Here is a 19,397-nt window from a genome sequence, read left to right as displayed (position 1 = left end):
TAGCAACTGTGACACCTGAGCGACCCCGCTCGCGGGCGCTGCAGGGGCTCTTTCCCTCCATGTCACACACGCTGTGACATGGGTCGGGAACGAACTGTTTTCCATGTCACAAACGGTGTGACACGGGTCGGGAAGGGGTTAACAGGAGTCCAGGAGCTCATCTCCACAAATGGACTTTTCAGGATCCTTGGGTGGCTCCGTAGTTTGAAACCAATTCTGGTTATCGCTTCTCGGCCTTTTGGCTAAGATCAAGTGTAGTATCTGTTCTTATCAGTTTAATATCTGATACGTCCCCTATCTGGGGACCATATATTAAATGGATTTTTAGAACAGGGAGATGGAAAAAGAGCTTGCTCTGTCCACTCCACGCATTGACCTGGTATTGCAGTATATCCAGGACCAGTGCACCCCTTCTTTAATGCAGTTTCTAAAATCAGAAAGAATTGAATTCAATGTTTTTTGTTCATTTTGCTTGTTTGTCGGATTTTGGGATGGACTCTTTGGCTTTGCTTTTCTTCTCCTCATTGGATTTTTCATGTTCAAAGTTGCAGAAGCCAGATTACAAGCTCATTTTGGTTCAACTTCAGCAACTGTGCATTGCATTGCCATGTAATGTGATGCAATGCTATCTTTCTAGCTCTCCCTTTTTACTTCCTTTTGGATAAACAGACATATTAGGCAAGCATTTTGGAGCTTTCACCTAAATAACTACAGGTGGTGAGATAAGCTGCACAATATAATTGACCTTTCAGTATATTGTTGCACACACACCATCTATTTAGCAAATGCCCTTGTTATCAACAGCAGCCTTTTAAACTCACCTGAGCTAACAGGTATGTGCGCTGGTTACTCTGCTGCGCTTAAAATTTCTTTTTTGGTTTGCTACAATGCCTTTTCTGAAACGTTGTCTCCTTCTGCTGGAACACTGACTTCTTTCATTTATTGCCTGCAGACTATAAAAGAGAACCCAACCCAAAAAGTTTGGTTGATTAGTCTGTGGCATTCTGTTAAACTGTTGCTTATGGCGGTCTCTGTGAGCTTCTCAGCGACATTCAGCCAGCCAGGTATCCTGCCTGCAGTAGATGGAATGTGGCAATGGAACGCTGGCTGCGCGTGTCATAATAGGCTCTGAGCCTTTATATACCTGTGCACAGCAGCAGCCACCTTCAGTCTGCTGCTGGACAGCCAGCAGCAGCAGCAGCAGGAGAGGTATGTAATCAGGAGCCCTCCTGCTAAGGGTAGACAGCTGCTCGTTCCACCCCACCCCCCGCCTTAATTGGTTCTCCTCCCTTCCAACGGTGTTGAGGCGGGTGGGAACAGCAGGGGGTGAAGGTGCTGTGTTTAAAGAGGTGGAGTTATGCAGATCTAAAACGCGTGGATTGCAGCAGCAGCAAGCCGAAAAGTGCAGGCATGTAAGGGATCTAGAGGTTGACAACATGTCTTCTTAACGGGAGTCCAGGAGCTCATCTCCACAAATGGACTTTTCAGGATCCTTGGGTGGCTCCGTAGTTTGAAACCAATTCTGGTTATCGCTTCTCGGCCTTTTGGCTGAGATCAGGTGCAGTGATCTAACGGTTGCTGCCTTGGTCTTGGCTGAGAGGTGCCCAGGGTACCCGGCTCCTTGGCCTGGGGGGATCGTCTCACCTTTTGGTGGGACTTCACCCCCCTGCTGCTATTAGGGAGCTGGCTTAGTCCCCGGGCAACAAGTTGCGATCCCCAGGCGAAAGGCCGAGCCCGTGGTGACGGTAAGCCTTTGCCACTTTGGTGAGATGCCTTGTTCATTTCAATTTTCCACTGGCTCCGGCCAGATCAGGAACTCGGTGCGTATCGAGGTTCCAGCAAACCACGTCGGATATGACAACCCCCGTGAGTTCTATGTACAGATTTTGAGAGATCTGTTGAACGTGAAAGATCATGATGTTTACTGCCTGCAGGAGAAGGGGCAGAGTACATATATTCTCACGTTCTCGACCAAGGTTGCCTGCCAGCACTTTTACGAATGCGTTAAGGGCCACCGTAACAGCAAGCTGTTGGACGGAGTGATTTTTACGGGTCTCTATGGCGGAGTTGACGTTCCCCTTGTGGTATACATGTTTAACCCCCATGTGTCCACAGATGATATTGAGCTTTTTCTGAGCAGATATTGTACATCTGTCAGATTTACGGGGAACGTCAAAGGTCGGAGTGGTTTCTGGAATGGGAAACGACGCTTTATGGTACGCTTCAGACTTGACCCTGGGGGTGTAGAAGGCCTTATGCACCCCCCCTCCACAGTGGTGCTCGGAAGAGACCATGGCTACCTCTTCTATGATGGACAACCATTCAGGTGTCGTAGGTGTGGTGACCTTGGTCACATACAGAGCGATTGTAAGAACGAGCGGATGAGTCAGTGCCACAACTGTGGACAATGGGGTCATGCCTCAAAGGACTGTAAGAACAGTAAGACCTGCAGTGGGTGCGGAATGTCTACTCACCTGTTCAGTAATTGTCCGATGCGGACAAGGTCTCGTGGTGGCTCTCGGGCGCCTGCGGCTAGTTCCGCAGGAGTTCCTGCTGATGCCAGCAGGGTCAGCCCGGGTGACCCCAGAAAAAGCTTTGTGGACATTACTAAAGGTCAAAAACAGTCTGACTCAGTCGATGCTCTGTCGGTACCTTTGCGGAAAAACCCGGCCTCTGTAGCCGAGGTCACGCCTTTGCCTACTCCTGCAGGGGTCCAGGTTTCACCTGGTGGGGAGATGGCACCTTCTCAGAGCGGAAATGAGAGGGAACCAAAAAAGAGGCGAAAATCTGGAGCTGTTGGTACGAATCCAGATGTCCATCCAGATACCCCTGCTGATGCCAGCACAGATGTTGGACCAGATGTCTGCCCTGATGCCAGTCCAGACGGATGCCCTGATGCCAATCCAGATGGATGCCCTGATGCCAATCCAGACGGATGCCCTGATGCCAATCCAGATGGATGTCCTGATGCCAACCCAGATGGATGCCCTGATGCCAGTCCAGATGGATGTCCTGATGCCAGTCCAGATGGATGTCCTGGAACCATTCCTGATGGATGTCCTGTTGCCTGCCTGGATGATAGAGGTCGTGCAGTGGTTGGTGAACCTGTTGCTGGTCCTGATGGTCATCCTGCTCCGGAGATGATGTCCCTTGGTGCTCCTGGAGGGTCTGCGGGTATTCCACCTGCTGCAGTGCCTGGTGAGGATCGGGTGGATTCGGAGGATCGGATGGATCTCAGCGCCAGTGGTAAGAGAAGTCGTGAAGAGGCGCAGGAGGAGCATAACCTGCCTCAGATGTCCCGTAAAGTCTTTCTATCTAGTGCTGCAAAAATTCTCAGCCCAGAGGGGACTAACTTAATTGAGGATTTCACGGACTCAGATGAAACGGACAGTTTACGAACTGTGTCATCCCTTCCTTCACCTTCTCTGTCACAAATTATTGATTCAGATTCAGAGTATAATGAATCAATAAAAAACACCTAACATGGCAGAAATCCGTGTTGCCTCACTAAATGTGAGAAGCCTAAAGAGCCCTGTTAGACGGGCTGCTTTGTTTGCTTGGTTAATGACTCTGAACTTTGACATTTTTTTCCTGCAAGAATGCGGTATTGATCACGATTTGTCATACCCCAACTTAAAAATGGACTGGTCAGCAGGACCCTCTATTTGGTCAGGGTCCAATGAAAATAAAGCTGCCGGGGTTGGGATTTTATTCAAATGTCAAAATGTTAATGTTTTATCCATCACTGAAATAGTTCCAGGTCGTGCCTTATCAACTCATGTTATTTTAAATGGTTTTACCTGTCGTCTTATTAATGTTTATGCATCCCCAGAGAAAAATGAGCGTGCTTCCCTTTTTAATGTCATCCCTTTGTTTTTATCAGGTCCGTCCCCTGTGATAGTGGGAGGGGATTTTAACTGTGTCATGTTGGGGGAGGGGAGGAGTGGAGGTGATACTAATGGAAGAACAGACAAAACATCCAGTCTGTTAAAACATTTGACAACGGACCTCAAATTATTAGATGCTTGGAGAAAGTCCTACCCTACTGACCCTGGGCATACATGGAGGGGTAGAGGGATGTCATCTCGTATTGATTTTATTTTTTCCTCTTCTGATGTTTTTAAACCTAAGAATGCTGGTCTAATAGAAAATATTTTTTCTGATCATGTATTACTATACAATGTATTGCAAACTCCACAGGAAGCAAAAGTTGGAAAAGGTATGTGGAAATTGAATGTGCTCTTATTAGAAGACGAACTGGTAAGGGCGGAGTTTTATGCAAAGTATGAGAGTTGGAGAAGACGGAAACACCCAAATCAGAGTATGTTGGGGTGGTGGGAGTGTGTTAAAACCCGTATTAAAGAATTTTTTATTAAAATTGGTAAAAGGAAGGCACGTGAAAAAAGGAAATGTTTTAAAGATTTTAATGTCAGGATGCAAACTCTCCTTAAGCTTAAGGGGTGGGGAGTACCTGGTGTGGATGATGAGATTGCCAAGATCCAGACAGAAATCCAAAAATTCCTGGAACAAAAGGGTAAAGAAATTATATTTAATACCCGTGTGAAATATTTGGAAGAGGGTGAGACCTGCTCAAGGTTTTTCTTTAAAAAAATGAGTGACAAAAAACAAGTGATTACTGAGCTAGAAGGACAATCTTCCACTGAGGGCATTTTAGAGCATACTGCTAATTTTTATAGAGATCTTTTTAGTATTAAAAATGTTGATGAACCTGCTTTTACAGAGAATCTTAATGTTTTATCCCAGTTTTTAAATAAAGATGACCAGATTTTTTTAGCTAAAGAACTTTTACCCAGTGAAATTGAAGAGACCCTTAAGAGTTTTAATAAAGGTAAGGCTCCTGGATCAGATGGCCTTCCTATTGAATTTTATCTTTGCTTTTGGGATCTAATTAAGGAGGATTTTATACAAGTAGTTTGTGAAGCCTCTAAGGCTGATTTATTACCATATTCATGGCGTAAAAGTATGATTACATTAATTTTTAAGAAAGGTGATAAATCAAAGTTGGAGAATTGGAGGCCTATTTCACTATTAAATACAGACTACAAGATTTTAGCTAAAGTTGTTGCTGGTCGTCTTAAAGCAGTTATTAAAAATGTAATTCATCCAGATCAGGTGTGTGGTGTCCCCGGGAGATCAATCTGGGAGCATCTAAACCTAATTCGTGATCTTATCTGGTTTCAAAAAGATAGAAAACAGCCACTAGCTATTTTATCTTTGGATTTTATGAAAGCGTTTGATAGGGTGTCCCACTTTTATCTTTTTAAAGTTATGGGAAAGATGGGGTTCCCTGATTCTTTTATTCAGAAAATTGCGCTTTTATACAAACAGTCATCTGCCCGGATTTTAGTCAATGGTTTTTTAACTAGAGAGGTGGAGCTTCTTTCCGGTGTTAAACAAGGTTGCCCCATGTCCCCACTTTTATTTGTCTGCTCCATTGAGCCACTGTTGTGCCTGCTGCGTCGGGACAAGGTGGTTAGGGGCATTTTTATTCCGGGTGGGGGTGGACAACAAGTTAAAGCCATTGGATATATGGATGACATATCTGTATATGGCACTAGCTCAGCATCTATTAACAGAGCAATTCTAATTACTGAAATTTTTAGTGCTGGGTCTGGGTTTAAGTTGAATATAAATAAATGTGACTGTATGATTATGGGTCAATGGGAGTCAGATCCGCCTAGGGTTCCCACACAAACAGTAGGAATCAAGATCCTGGGTGTCTTGTTTAATCCTGCTAATGATGGTATTGAAAACTGGGATTTGGTTTTGAATAAATTAAATCAGAAGATCTCTTTATGGCAAACTCGAAAACTAACAATGGAGGGCAAGATTCTTGTAATTAAAATGGTTTTGCTTCCTATCATTTTGTATGCCGCTATGGTTTTTCCCCCTAATTCTCTGTATCTTAAAAGACTTATGAAGCCCATGTTTTATTTTCTGTGGGGATCCAAAATGGAGAAATTGAGGAGGGAGGTGGTATGTAAAAGCAAGAAAAATGGGGGTAAAGGGTTCCCTGATTTAAAATTGTTTTTATTTATCAAGTTTTTTGTATTTTGTTGCAAAAGCTTGAATAATGTTGGGGCTTTCTCTTGTTTTCTTAGATATACAACTGGGTTTCTTTTCCGAAAGTTGAACTTCAGTATGACTGTTAATTGTCCTTTTCTCTTATCTCCCCCTAAGCATTACAAGATCTTGGAGAAGGTCATTTCAGAATATGATCTGACCCAAGTTGATCGTCAGCTTTTATTTGATCAACGTAAGTTAACAGTTATTTGTAAGGGACATGAGGAGATGGAGGATGTGTCTAATTTTTCCATCTCCAGGTGCCGCCTGGTGTGGAACAACGTGGCCTGTCCTGCACTTAGCAACTCACAAAAGGATTTAGCTTGGCAGGTTGTTCACCAATGTCTCCCTACGAGAGCTTTTCAGCATCATAGGGGGCTGGTGGCTAGTGCTAGATGTCCCAGAGAAAGATGCGCCCCAAACGAGTCAGTGTTTCATTTACTGTGGGATTGCCCCTACGCACAAGAGCTATGGCAGACGGTGGGCACCCTCCTAAAATGGATATGTGGTATACAAACCCTTAATTGTGACATTATAATATATGGGATAATTAAATGCCCAACCATGAAACAAGCACGAGTCGCATGGCTTATAATAAACTGTTTAAAAGAAGCTTTATGGAAAGTGCGCAATATATTATTGTTTAAACGTGAATTTATTCCTGTCAAAGATTGTATTGGGCTTGCTCTTTGTGAAATGTTTACATACTACCTGAGAGATTGTAAAAAGATGGGAATCAATGAAGCAAAAAAGCTATGGTGTTTGCAAATTTGGAATATGTATTTATTTATGTAAATTATATGCAAAACTGTGTTTTATGCTTTTTATGCTTTTAAGTGCATTTTAATTCTGACTCTGTATTAGTTTTATGTCATATTTTATTCCAGTATTTGTGATTTGTTTCAAATATTGTATCGGATATGTTCTTTGTGAAAAGTTTTCATACTACCTGATTGTAAAAAGATAAAGTTAAAAAGCTATGGTGTTTGCATTTGACATATGTATTTATTTATGCAAATTATATGCAAAACTGTGTTTTATGCTTTTTATGCTTTTATGCGCTTTTTAAATCTGACCTTGTATTTGTTTTATGTCATATTTTATTCAAGTCTTTGTGATTTGTTTGTAATTTATGATGTATGTCTGATTTAAATAAAGCTTGTTTGAAAACGGATCTGTTCTTATCAGTTTAATATCTGATACGTCCCCTATCTGGGGACCATATATTAAATGGATTTTTAGAACAGGGAGATGGAAAAAGAGCTTGCTCTGTCCACTCCACGCATTGACCTGGTATTGCAGTATCTCCAGGACCGGTGCACCCCTTCTTTAATGCAGTTTCTAAAATCAGAAAGAATTGAATTCAATGTTTTTTGTTCATTTTGCTTGTTTGTCGGATTTTGGGATGGACTCTTTGGCTTTGCTTTTCTTCTCCTCATTGGATTTTTCATGTTCAAAGTTGCAGAAGCCAGATTACAAGCTCATTTTGGTTCAACTTCAGCAACTGTGCATTGCATTGCCATGTAATGTGATGCAATGCTATCTTTCTAGCTCTCCCTTTTTACTTCCTTTTGGATAAACAGACATATTAGGCAAGCATTTTGGAGCTTTCACCTAAATAACTACAGGTGGTGAGATAAGCTGCACAATATAATTGACCTTTCAGTATATTGTTGCACACACACCATCTATTTAGCAAATGCCCTTGTTATCAACAGCAGCCTTTTAAACTCACCTGAGCTAACAGGTATGTGCGCTGGTTACTCTGCTGCGCTTAAAATTTCTTTTTTGGTTTGCTACAATGCCTTTTCTGAAACGTTGTCTCCTTCTGCTGGAACACTGACTTCTTTCATTTAATGCCTGCAGACTATAAAAGAGAACCCAACCCAAAAAGTTTGGTTGATTAGTCTGTGGCATTCTGTTAAACTGTTGCTTATGGCGGTCTCTGTGAGCTTCTCAGCGACATTCAGCCAGCCAGGTATCCTGCCTGCAGTAGATGGAATGTGGCAATGGAACGCTGGCTGCGCGTGTCATAATAGGCTCTGAGCCTTTATATACCTGTGCACAGCAGCAGCCACCTTCAGTCTGCTGCTGGACAGCCAGCAGCAGCAGCAGCAGGAGAGGTATGTAATCAGGAGCCCTCCTGCTAAGGGTAGACAGCTGCTCGTTCCACCCCACCCCCCGCCTTAATTGGTTCTCCTCCCTTCCAACGGTGTTGAGGCGGGTGGGAACAGCAGGGGGTGAAGGTGCTGTGTTTAAAGAGGTGGAGTTATGCAGATCTAAAACGCGTGGATTGCAGCAGCAGCAAGCCGAAAAGTGCAGGCATGTAAGGGATCTAGAGGTTGACAACATGTCTTCTTAACGGGAGTCCAGGAGCTCATCTCCACAAATGGACTTTTCAGGATCCTTGGGTGGCTCCGTAGTTTGAAACCAATTCTGGTTATCGCTTCTCGGCCTTTTGGCTAAGATCAAGTGTAGTATCTGTTCTTATCAGTTTAATATCTGATACGTCCCCTATCTGGGGACCATATATTAAATGGATTTTTAGAACAGGGAGATGGAAAAAGAGCTTGCTCTGTCCACTCCACGCATTGACCTGGTATTGCAGTATCTCCAGGACCGGTGCACCCCTTCTTTAATGCAGTTTCTAAAATCAGAAAGAATTGAATTCAATGTTTTTTGTTCATTTTGCTTGTTTGTCGGATTTTGGGATGGACTCTTTGGCTTTGCTTTTCTTCTCCTCATTGGATTTTTCATGTTCAAAGTTGCAGAAGCCAGATTACAAGCTCATTTTGGTTCAACTTCAGCAACTGTGCATTGCATTGCCATGTAATGTGATGCAATGCTATCTTTCTAGCTCTCCCTTTTTACTTCCTTTTGGATAAACAGACATATTAGGCAAGCATTTTGGAGCTTTCACCTAAATAACTACAGGTGGTGAGATAAGCTGCACAATATAATTGACCTTTCAGTATATTGTTGCACACACACCATCTATTTAGCAAATGCCCTTGTTATCAACAGCAGCCTTTTAAACTCACCTGAGCTAACAGGTATGTGCGCTGGTTACTCTGCTGCGCTTAAAATTTCTTTTTTGGTTTGCTACAATGCCTTTTCTGAAACGTTGTCTCCTTCTGCTGGAACACTGACTTCTTTCATTTAATGCCTGCAGACTATAAAAGAGAACCCAACCCAAAAAGTTTGGTTGATTAGTCTGTGGCATTCTGTTAAACTGTTGCTTATGGCGGTCTCTGTGAGCTTCTCAGCGACATTCAGCCAGCCAGGTATCCTGCCTGCAGTAGATGGAATGTGGCAATGGAACGCTGGCTGCGCGTGTCATAATAGGCTCTGAGCCTTTATATACCTGTGCACAGCAGCAGCCACCTTCAGTCTGCTGCTGGACAGCCAGCAGCAGCAGCAGCAGGAGAGGTATGTAATCAGGAGCCCTCCTGCTAAGGGTAGACAGCTGCTCGTTCCACCCCACCCCCCGCCTTAATTGGTTCTCCTCCCTTCCAACGGTGTTGAGGCGGGTGGGAACAGCAGGGGGTGAAGGTGCTGTGTTTAAAGAGGTGGAGTTATGCAGATCTAAAATGCGTGGATTGCAGCAGCAGCAAGCCGAAAAGTGCAGGCATGTAAGGGATCTAGAGGTTGACAACATGTCTTCTTAGCGGGAGTCCAGGAGCTCATCTCCACAAATGGACTTTTCAGGATCCTTGGGTGGCTCCGTAGTTTGAAACCAATTCTGGTTATCGCTTCTCGGCCTTTTGGCTAAGATCAAGTGTAGTATCTTTTGAAAAGGCGGTTTTGGATGTTGGCCGCCCTAGTAGATTGATACATTATGCACACTGGGGTTTAGGCGCTTGTTAGTACGCCAGGTGGCTAATATAGTCATCTGGTGGAAAGCATGGCCCCCCAGGATCGACGCCATTGGGCCGGGGAAGATCGAAAGCCCGAAGTGTGAAGTGCCCCAGGAGTGGTGACCCTGGGGTGCCTTAACTCACTGGGATTGGGAACCCCACTTGAGTTTATGGCACATTTGCACAAGCACTTCAAATTTTCTTTCTTCGCACACACCCTTATTCCGGGCCTTCTGGCCTTAGGATGGGGAATTTTTCAATTCCCGGTCGAAGGTCCGGGCAGTATTATACTGTGAAACCTTCACTATTTATTTAATTTCTTTGTCACTGTGTGTCCACTTATTCACGTGTGTCACGTCCTACTAGGATTTTGTCGGGATGCGGTTCCCTTACGGGTTCCTCTCTTGGCAGGTCTAGGGGGGGAGTGTGTGGCCATCAGGTTCCGCTCCCCCGTGAACCCCCCTGGCTCTCCTCTTTCGGGAGGAGAGCGTTGTTGGCTCCCCTCTTCCGGGAGGGGAGCACAGTCTTTGGCTCCCAGTGCCTTGCTCGCGTGAGAACTCGGGCAGGTGCTGGGGGTAAGATTGGGTCGCCTCTGGCTTCGGCTGGAGGTGGCTTTTTGTCCCTGTTCCTCGCTGTGGCCTTTTGGCTCGGAGGGACGGGGAATGGTTTGGGGGACCCTTCTCCTTTTGGAGAGGGTTTCAAGAAGACCAGCATCCTAGTGCACTTTTTTGTGGCACTTGTCACTTTTTTAAGCGCACTCGGGTTTTGTACACGAATTCGGGCTAAAAAAAAAAAAAAGAAAAAAAAAAAAAAAAAAAATCTGTTCTTATCAGTTTAATATCTGATACGTCCCCTATCTGGGGACCATATATTAAATGGATTTTTAGAACAGGGAGATGGAAAAAGAGCTTGCTCTGTCCACTCCACGCATTGACCTGGTATTGCAGTATCTCCAGGACCGGTGCACCCCTTCTTTAATGCAGTTTCTAAAATCAGAAAGAATTGAATTCAATGTTTTTTGTTCATTTTGCTTGTTTGTCGGATTTTGGGATGGACTCTTTGGCTTTGCTTTTCTTCTCCTCATTGGATTTTTCATGTTCAAAGTTGCAGAAGCCAGATTACAAGCTCATTTTGGTTCAACTTCAGCAACTGTGCATTGCATTGCCATGTAATGTGATGCAATGCTATCTTTCTAGCTCTCCCTTTTTACTTCCTTTTGGATAAACAGACATATTAGGCAAGCATTTTGGAGCTTTCACCTAAATAACTACAGGTGGTGAGATAAGCTGCACAATATAATTGACCTTTCAGTATATTGTTGCACACACACCATCTATTTAGCAAATGCCCTTGTTATCAACAGCAGCCTTTTAAACTCACCTGAGCTAACAGGTATGTGCGCTGGTTACTCTGCTGCGCTTAAAATTTCTTTTTTGGTTTGCTACAATGCCTTTTCTGAAACGTTGTCTCCTTCTGCTGGAACACTGACTTCTTTCATTTAATGCCTGCAGACTATAAAAGAGAACCCAACCCAAAAAGTTTGGTTGATTAGTCTGTGGCATTCTGTTAAACTGTTGCTTATGGCGGTCTCTGTGAGCTTCTCAGCGACATTCAGCCAGCCAGGTATCCTGCCTGCAGTAGATGGAATGTGGCAATGGAACGCTGGCTGCGCGTGTCATAATAGGCTCTGAGCCTTTATATACCTGTGCACAGCAGCAGCCACCTTCAGTCTGCTGCTGGACAGCCAGCAGCAGCAGCAGCAGGAGAGGTATGTAATCAGGAGCCCTCCTGCTAAGGGTAGACAGCTGCTCGTTCCACCCCACCCCCCGCCTTAATTGGTTCTCCTCCCTTCCAACGGTGTTGAGGCGGGTGGGAACAGCAGGGGGTGAAGGTGCTGTGTTTAAAGAGGTGGAGTTATGCAGATCTAAAACGCGTGGATTGCAGCAGCAGCAAGCCGAAAAGTGCAGGCATGTAAGGGATCTAGAGGTTGACAACATGTCTTCTTAACGGGAGTCCAGGAGCTCATCTCCACAAATGGACTTTTCAGGATCCTTGGGTGGCTCCGTAGTTTGAAACCAATTCTGGTTATCGCTTCTCGGCCTTTTGGCTAAGATCAAGTGTAGTATCTGTTCTTATCAGTTTAATATCTGATACGTCCCCTATCTGGGGACCATATATTAAATGATTGATGTATGATTGTTCAGAGCAAATTCGGCAAGTGGCAGAAACTCAGACCACCCCTCTTGATTGTCTGCCACAAAACAACGCAAGAACTGCTCAACATCCTGGTTTTTCCTTTCTGTCTGGCCATTAGATTCAGGATGATATCCGGACGAAAACGACAAATGAATTCCCAACCTGTCACAAAAGGCACGCCAAAAACGAGCCACGAACTGAGGACCCCTATCAGAAACAATGTCAGTAGGAACGCCATGAAGTCTGACAATTTCCTTGACAAAGGCCTTAGCGAGAGTTTTAGCGCAGGGCAGTTTGACGAAGGGAACCAAGTGACACATCTTGCTAAAACGGTCCACGACCACCCAGATGACAGTAAAACCCTCAGAGGGGGGAAGGTCAGTTATAAAGTCCATAGCCAAATGTGTCCAAGGAGCACTGGGGACCTCCAAAGGACAAAGTAACCCCGCAGCAGGAGTATGTGAGGACTTAGATCTAGCACATATAGTACATTGGCGCACCCACTTAATGACTTCCTTCTGCCATCCAGGCCACCAAAAACTGCGACCCACCAGTCTCTTGGTCTCAGAGCTTCCGGGATGACCTGCCAACCGAGATTCGTGACACTCAACAAACAAATCTCTCCTAAAGGTCCCAGGCACAAACAACCTCCCATGAGGAGTGTTAGATGGGGCATTCTCCTGAGCTTTAAGAATCTCATCTTCCAAAACGGAGTCTAAAGCAGCTATCACAACACCTTCTTGTAAAATGTTTTCCTCTTTCTCAGCACCGACTATGGGAGAAAAACTGCGAGACAAGGCATCCGCCTTAACATTCTTAGTACCAGGGATGTAAGTAACGGAGAAATTAAACCGCGAGAAAAACAGTGCCCACCTAGCCTGACGGGCATTCAGGCGCTTGGCAGCATCAAGATATATCAGATTTTTATGATCCGTAAGAACCTGAACGGGAAATTCCGCACCTTCCAAGAAGTGGCGCCAGTGTTCAAATGCGAGTTTAATAGCCAATAATTCCCGATTACCAATATCGTAATTCAATTCAGTCTCCGAAAATTTTTTTTGAAAAAAAGGCACAGGGATGTAATCCATCCCCGTTATCCTGAGACAATACTGCGCCAACCCCCACAGAGGAAGCATCAACCTCAACCAAAAACGGCCTAGTAACATCAGGCTGCATAAGGATGGGAGCAGAGGTGAACCTCTCCTTGAGATACACAAAAGCTTCAATGGCCTCAGAAGACCACTGAACCGCATCAGCACCTTTCCTGGTGAGATCAGTCAGAGGTTTGACAATACTAGAAAAATTTTTTATGAATTTTCTATAGTAATTGGCGAAACCCAAAAACCTCTGTATCGATTTCAAACCAATAGGCCTAGGCCATTCCTGCACAGCCTGAACCTTAACCGGATCCATCTCAAAACCTTTGCTGGAGATAATGTAGCCCAAAAAACTAATTCTCTGTACAGCGAACTCACATTTCTCCAGCTTAGCAAAAAGCGAATTGTCCATTAATAACTGTAATACCTCACGCACGCTCCGCCAATGAGACTCCAGATCTGGCGAATAAATCAAAATGTCATCCAAATACACAACCACATTTTTACCGATCAAAGGTCTAAGGATGTCATTAATCAGATTCTGAAAAAATGCAGGAGCATTAGTAAGACCAAAAGGCATAACCAGATTCTCAAAATGACCCACAGGAGTGTTAAAAGCAGTCTTCCATTCATCACCCTCCTTCATGCGCAACAGATTGTATGCCCCCTTAAGGTCAATTTTAGAGAACCACTTGGCCCCCAATAACTGGTTAAACAGATCAGGAATCAATGGCAGTGGGTAAGGATTGCGTACCGTAATTTTGTTAATCTCACGAAAATCCAGACAAGGACGTAAACCGCCGTCCTTTTTTTTTACAAAAAAAAATCCAACCGCCACAGGAGACTTAGAGGGCCTAATGTGACCGGCGGCCAAACTTGTCTGTATGTATTCCTCCAAAGCCTTCCTCTCAGGAATAGTAAGGTTAAATAAACGACTTTTAGGAAGAATCGCTCCAGGGACAAATTCAATAGAACAATCATAGTCTCTATGGGGAGGCAAAACCTGCAATTCTTTCTCAGAAAAAACTCTCCAAAAATCCTGAATAGGAACAGGCAATTCTCCCCTATCCAAAGCTGCAATACGCCCGTTACAACACTTGTCATAACATTTATGGCTCCAGGATTTAATTTCACTGGTAGACCAATCCAGTACAGGATTGTGAAATTTTAACCAGGGCAAACCCAATATTACTGGAGAAGGCAAGTTATTCAACACTACCAAATCCAATTTCTCATGGTGAACACCATTAATAGTGAGAGGAAATTCACAGACCTTGAGAGTAATATTCTTCAAAGGGGAGCCATCCACAGAAACCACAGCAATGGGGGATGATAAAGGTTCAGGTTTTAAATTGAGTTTTTCCACGAATCCCCCATCAATTACATTCAGTGTAGACCCGCAATCAACAAACACCCGAAATTCCATTAATTTTTCCTGAGCAATCGTGGAAGCAGCTAAAAATATACCCTTGGAATTTAAACAGGCAATACGGGCGTGACTGACCATTTTTTTTTCTTTCTTCATACGAAGCTCACAGCCTTTAATCAAATGACCAGATTTTCCGCAATAGAAACACAAGCCTTCCGAAAAACGACGGTCTTTTTCTTGAGAGCGAGGTGCCACCGATCCAATCTCCATCGGTTCACCACTGTTAGTACACACATTATCATAACCAGAAACTGACATAGCAGAGGATTTGCTCTCATTAACCCTAGCACGCAGTCTTCTATCCACCCGTATAGCTAATTGCATAGCCTGTTGCAAATCCTCAGGTGTAGGATAAGCAATTAGCAGGTCTTTAACCCTTTCACTGAGCCCAGCAAGAAATAGACTTTTCAGAGCAGAATCGTTCCACCCTGTTTGAGTGGACCAACGACGAAAATGAGTACAATATTTTTCCACATTACCTGATCCTTGTTTTAAACGTCTCAACTCAGTCTCAGCTGATGCCACACGGTCAGGATCATCATATAATAATCCTAAAGCAGAAAAAAAACTATCCACTGATCTGAAGCATGTATCACTAGGTTGCAAAGAAAAGGCCCACTCCTGAGGCTCTTTGCGCAAAAGTGACATTATGAACCCTACGCGCTGGGATTCATCCCCAGAGGACTTGGGTCTCAAACGAAAATACAATAAGCAAGCATTTTTAAATGAAAAAAATTCTCGATGTTCACCAAAAAATAAATCCGGCAAACATACCTTAGGCTCCAAGAAATATGCTCCAGGACAGTTACTCACGTGCTGACGGAGTTCGGCCACTTCCAGAGAGAGTCCCTGCAGGTGTTTAGCCAAATCCTGAACCGACACCATGATGGAACAAAAAAAAAAAATCTTTCCTTAGAGAATTTGCAGGCTGGACTTACTGTTATGTTCTGCTACCAAAGCTAAGGAAAGAGAGGAGATCTGTCCCTACTATAGGACTCAGCTGAATCCCTACGATGTAACAGGGAACCTGATCCTGCGATCAGACCTGCTAAAGTCCTAATCTAGTCTGTACGGAGACCTATAGATGTGGGGAGGGAATCCCTACAAGTACTAAGGACTGGGAGGAATATGGGACACCTCCTAACAGAAATAGTAGCAGACAGACGAACAAACAAAATAGATAGAACATAGAGGTCCGTAGACCAAGCAAACTAACAGAGCTAGATACAGAGCACAGGCTAGCTAGAAAGTAGATATACAATGAAGTCCAGCAAAGCCAGAAGGGCGGAGCAGGATTAAATAGGCCAACAAGGTCATGTGACCAGCAAAGGAAAAAAAACCTAACAGCAAGGTTCTAACACTATCACCAGGTCAGCAGGTGCAAAGAGAGACAGTAACCAAGCTAGGCCTAGCTTCAGGCAGGTCAGAAGCTTAGAGAATAAAGCAACGGATCAGGAGGCCCTATACTCGCTCACTGGGGAGAGTCCAAAAGTGTGCCCTTCACCTGGAGTACCCTGGACCGTGCCTGCAACATCACCAGTAAAGGTACTGAAGCTTACCCCCTTGTGAGTGTCCGTCTTTCCTCCGAGACTGTCCTGCCGTCTCTCCCCTGCACCACCATCCATTACACCCCACGCTGCCCTGGAGCAAGCTCTACCTGTGGAGAGCCACACCATCCCTGCTGCCGTAACACCAGCTCCAGAGGACTGCTCCGCAGCGGCGGCTCCCTCTAGCCGCAATCCACAGGTGGCGTCACGAACACTTTCACAAATCCCCTATATCTCCCCCTTTGACTGACCGCCCTGGGTCACGGACCGGGCCAGCTACCATGATATACCCCAGCAACCAGAGGCCCGGCTGCCGAGTACCCCACGGCCCTGGGGGCGCGTCAGAACAAAGGGTAGTTATTAATGGAACACACTTAGACTGGGTCTCAGTTAACAGTGGGGTACCACAGGAGTAAGTATTGGGCCAGCTTCTTTTTAACATATTTATTAATGACCTTGTAGGGGGCATACAGAGTAGTATTTCAATATTTGCAGATGACACTAAACTCTGCAGGGTAATCAATACAGAGGAGGACAATTTTATATTACAGGAGGATCTATGTAAATTAGAAGCTTGGGCTGATAAATGGCAATTGAGCTTCAATGGGGATAAATGTAAGGTAATGCACTTGGGCAGAGGAAATAAAATGTATAATCATATGCTTAATTGTAAAACACTGGGCAAAACTGTAACTGAAAAAGACCTGGGTGTATTGGTGGACGACAAGTTCACGTTTGGTGGCCAGTGTCAGGCATCTGCTGCAAAGGCAAATAAAATAATGGGATGTATTAAAAGAGGCCTAGATGCTCATGAGGAGAACATAATTTTACCTCTATACAAGTCATTAGTGCGACCACACTTAGAATACTATGTACAGTTCTGGTCTCTGGTGAATAAGAAAGACATAGAGCGGGTGTAGAGAAGAGCGACCAAGGTTATTAGAGGACTGGGGGGTCTGCAATACCAAGACAGGTTATTACACTCGGGGTTATTTACTTTGGAAAAACAAAGGCTTAGGGGTGATCTTATTACTATGTACAAGCATATGAGGGGACAGTACAAAGACCTGTCTACTGATCCTTTTACTCTGAGGCCTGAGACAAGGGGACAAGGGGGCATCTTCTACGTCTGGAGGAAAGAAGGTTTAATCATAATCACAGACAGGGATTTTTTACTGTAAGAGCAGTGAGACTATGGAACTCTCTGCCGCATGATATTGTAATGAGTGATTCACTACTAAAATTTAAGAAGGGCATGGACGTCTTTCTTGAAAAATATAGTATTACAGGTTATATATACTAGATTCCTTGATAGGGCGTTGATCCAGGGAACTAGTCTGATTGTCATATGGAGTCAGGAAGGAATTTTTTTCCCCAATGTGGAGCTTAGTGTTTGCCACATGTGTTTTTTTGCCTTCCTCTGGATCAACATGTTAGGTTATGGGTTGAACTAGATGGACTTAGTCTTCCTTCAACCTTAAAAACTATGTTACTATGTACAGTACAGACAAAAAGTTAAAAAGATTTTTCTGTATGTTCATGACTATGAAAATTGTACATTCACACTGATGGCATCAAAACTATGAATTAACACATGTGGAATTATATACTTAACAAAAAAGTGTGAAACAACTGAAAATATGTCTTATATTCTAGGTTCTTCAAAGTAGCCACCTTTTGCTTTGATGACTGCTTTGCACACTCTTGGCATTCTCTTGATGAGCTTCAAGAGGTAGTCACCGGAAATGGTTTTCACTTCACAGGTGTGCCCTGTCAGGTTTAATAAGTGGGATTTCTTGCCTTATAAATGGGGTTGGGACCATCAGTTGTGTTGTGCAGAAGTCAGGTGGATACACAGCTGATAGTCCTACTGAATAAACTGTTAAAATTTGTATTATGGCAAGAAAAAAGCAGCTAAGTAAAGAAAAACGAGTGGCCATCATTACTTTAAGAAATGAAGGTCAGTCAGTCCGAAAAATTGGGCAAACTTTGAAAGTGTCCCCAAGTGCAGTTGCAAAAACCATCAAGCGCAACAAAGAAACTGGCTCACATGAGGACCGCCCCAGGAAAGGAAGACCAAGAGTCACCTCTGCTTCTGAGAATAACTTTATCCGAGTCACCAGCCTCAGAAATCGCAGGTTAACAGCAGCTCAGATTAGAGACCAGGTCAATGCCACACAGAGTTCTAGCAGCAGACACATCTCTACAACAACTGTTAAAAGGAGACTTTGTGCAGTAGGACTTCATGGTAAAATAGCTGCTAGGAAACCACTGCTAAGGACAGGCAACAAGCAGAAGAGACTTGTTTGGGCTAAAGAATGCAAGGAATGGACATTCGACCAGTGGAATCTGTGCTTTGGTCTGATGAATCCAAATTTGAGATCTTTGGTTCCAACCACCGTGTCTTTGTGCGACGCAGAAAAGGTGAACGGATGGACTCTACATGCCTGGTTCCCACCATGAAGCATGGAGGAGGAGGTGTGATGGTGTGGGGGTGCTTTGCTGGTGACACTGTTGGGGATTTATTCAAAATTGAAGGCATACTGAACCAGCATGGCAACCACCACATCTTGCAGCGGCATCCTATTCCATCCGGTTTGCGTTTATTTGGACCATCATTTATTTTTCAACAGGACAATGACCCCAAACACACCTCCAGGCTCTGTAAGGGCTATTTGACCAAGAAGGAGAGTGTTGGGGTGCTACGCCAGATGACCTGGCCTCCACAGTCACCAGACCTGAACCCAATCGAGATGGTTTGGGGTGAGCTGGACCGCAGAGTGAAGGCAAAAGGGCCAACAAGTGCTAAGCATCTCTGGGAAGTCCTTCAAGATTGTTGGAAGACCATTTCCGGTGACTACCTCTTGAAGCTCATCAAGAGAATGCCAAGAGTGTGCAAAGCAGTCATCAAAGCAAAAGGTGGCTACTTTGAAGAACCTAGAATATAAGACATATTTTCAGTTGTTTCACGCTTTTTTGTTAAGTATATAATTCCACATGTGTTAATTCATAGTTTTGATGCCTTCAGTGTGAATGTACAATTTTCATAGTCATGAAAATACAGAAAAATCTTGAAATGAGAAGGTGTGTCCAAACTTTTGGTCTGTACTGTAACTATGTATGGAATAATGGAGGACTCACTACTAGATATTGTGGTGTCTCTGCACAAACCACTTAGTGTAACTCC

General features: G+C 44.1%; 3 non-coding genes and 3 pseudogenes across 3 annotated transcripts; all 6 read left to right on the top strand.

The window, feature by feature from the left end:
- Window positions 1–222: 222 nt before the first annotated feature.
- LOC141193898 (U2 spliceosomal RNA) lies at window positions 223–413 on the top strand. Its single transcript, XR_012266702.1, has one exon. It is a non-coding gene; the product is annotated as a U2 spliceosomal RNA (small nuclear RNA).
- A 6,825-nt stretch (window positions 414–7,238) lies between these two features.
- LOC141193661 (U2 spliceosomal RNA) lies at window positions 7,239–7,411 on the top strand (annotated as a pseudogene).
- Window positions 7,412–8,526: 1,115 nt separating this feature from the next.
- On the top strand, window positions 8,527–8,717 carry LOC141193772 (U2 spliceosomal RNA). The gene has a single exon (XR_012266606.1). It is a non-coding gene; the product is annotated as a U2 spliceosomal RNA (small nuclear RNA).
- Window positions 8,718–9,832: 1,115 nt separating this feature from the next.
- LOC141193767 (U2 spliceosomal RNA) lies at window positions 9,833–9,924 on the top strand (annotated as a pseudogene).
- A 759-nt stretch (window positions 9,925–10,683) lies between these two features.
- On the top strand, window positions 10,684–10,913 carry LOC141193724 (U2 spliceosomal RNA; annotated as a pseudogene).
- Window positions 10,914–12,028: 1,115 nt separating this feature from the next.
- LOC141193680 (U2 spliceosomal RNA) lies at window positions 12,029–12,220 on the top strand. The gene has a single exon (XR_012266570.1). It is a non-coding gene; the product is annotated as a U2 spliceosomal RNA (small nuclear RNA).
- The last annotated feature ends 7,177 nt before the right edge of the window (window positions 12,221–19,397 follow it).

Source organism: Phyllobates terribilis, unplaced genomic scaffold (assembly GCF_046119375.1).
Source record: "Phyllobates terribilis strain yellow unplaced genomic scaffold, ASM4611937v1 Scaffold_66__1_contigs__length_7565176, whole genome shotgun sequence".
NCBI lineage: Eukaryota > Metazoa > Chordata > Amphibia > Anura > Dendrobatidae > Phyllobates > Phyllobates terribilis.
The sequence above is the reverse complement of the archived record's forward strand: the minus strand, read 5'-3'. Positions and strand labels throughout refer to the sequence as shown.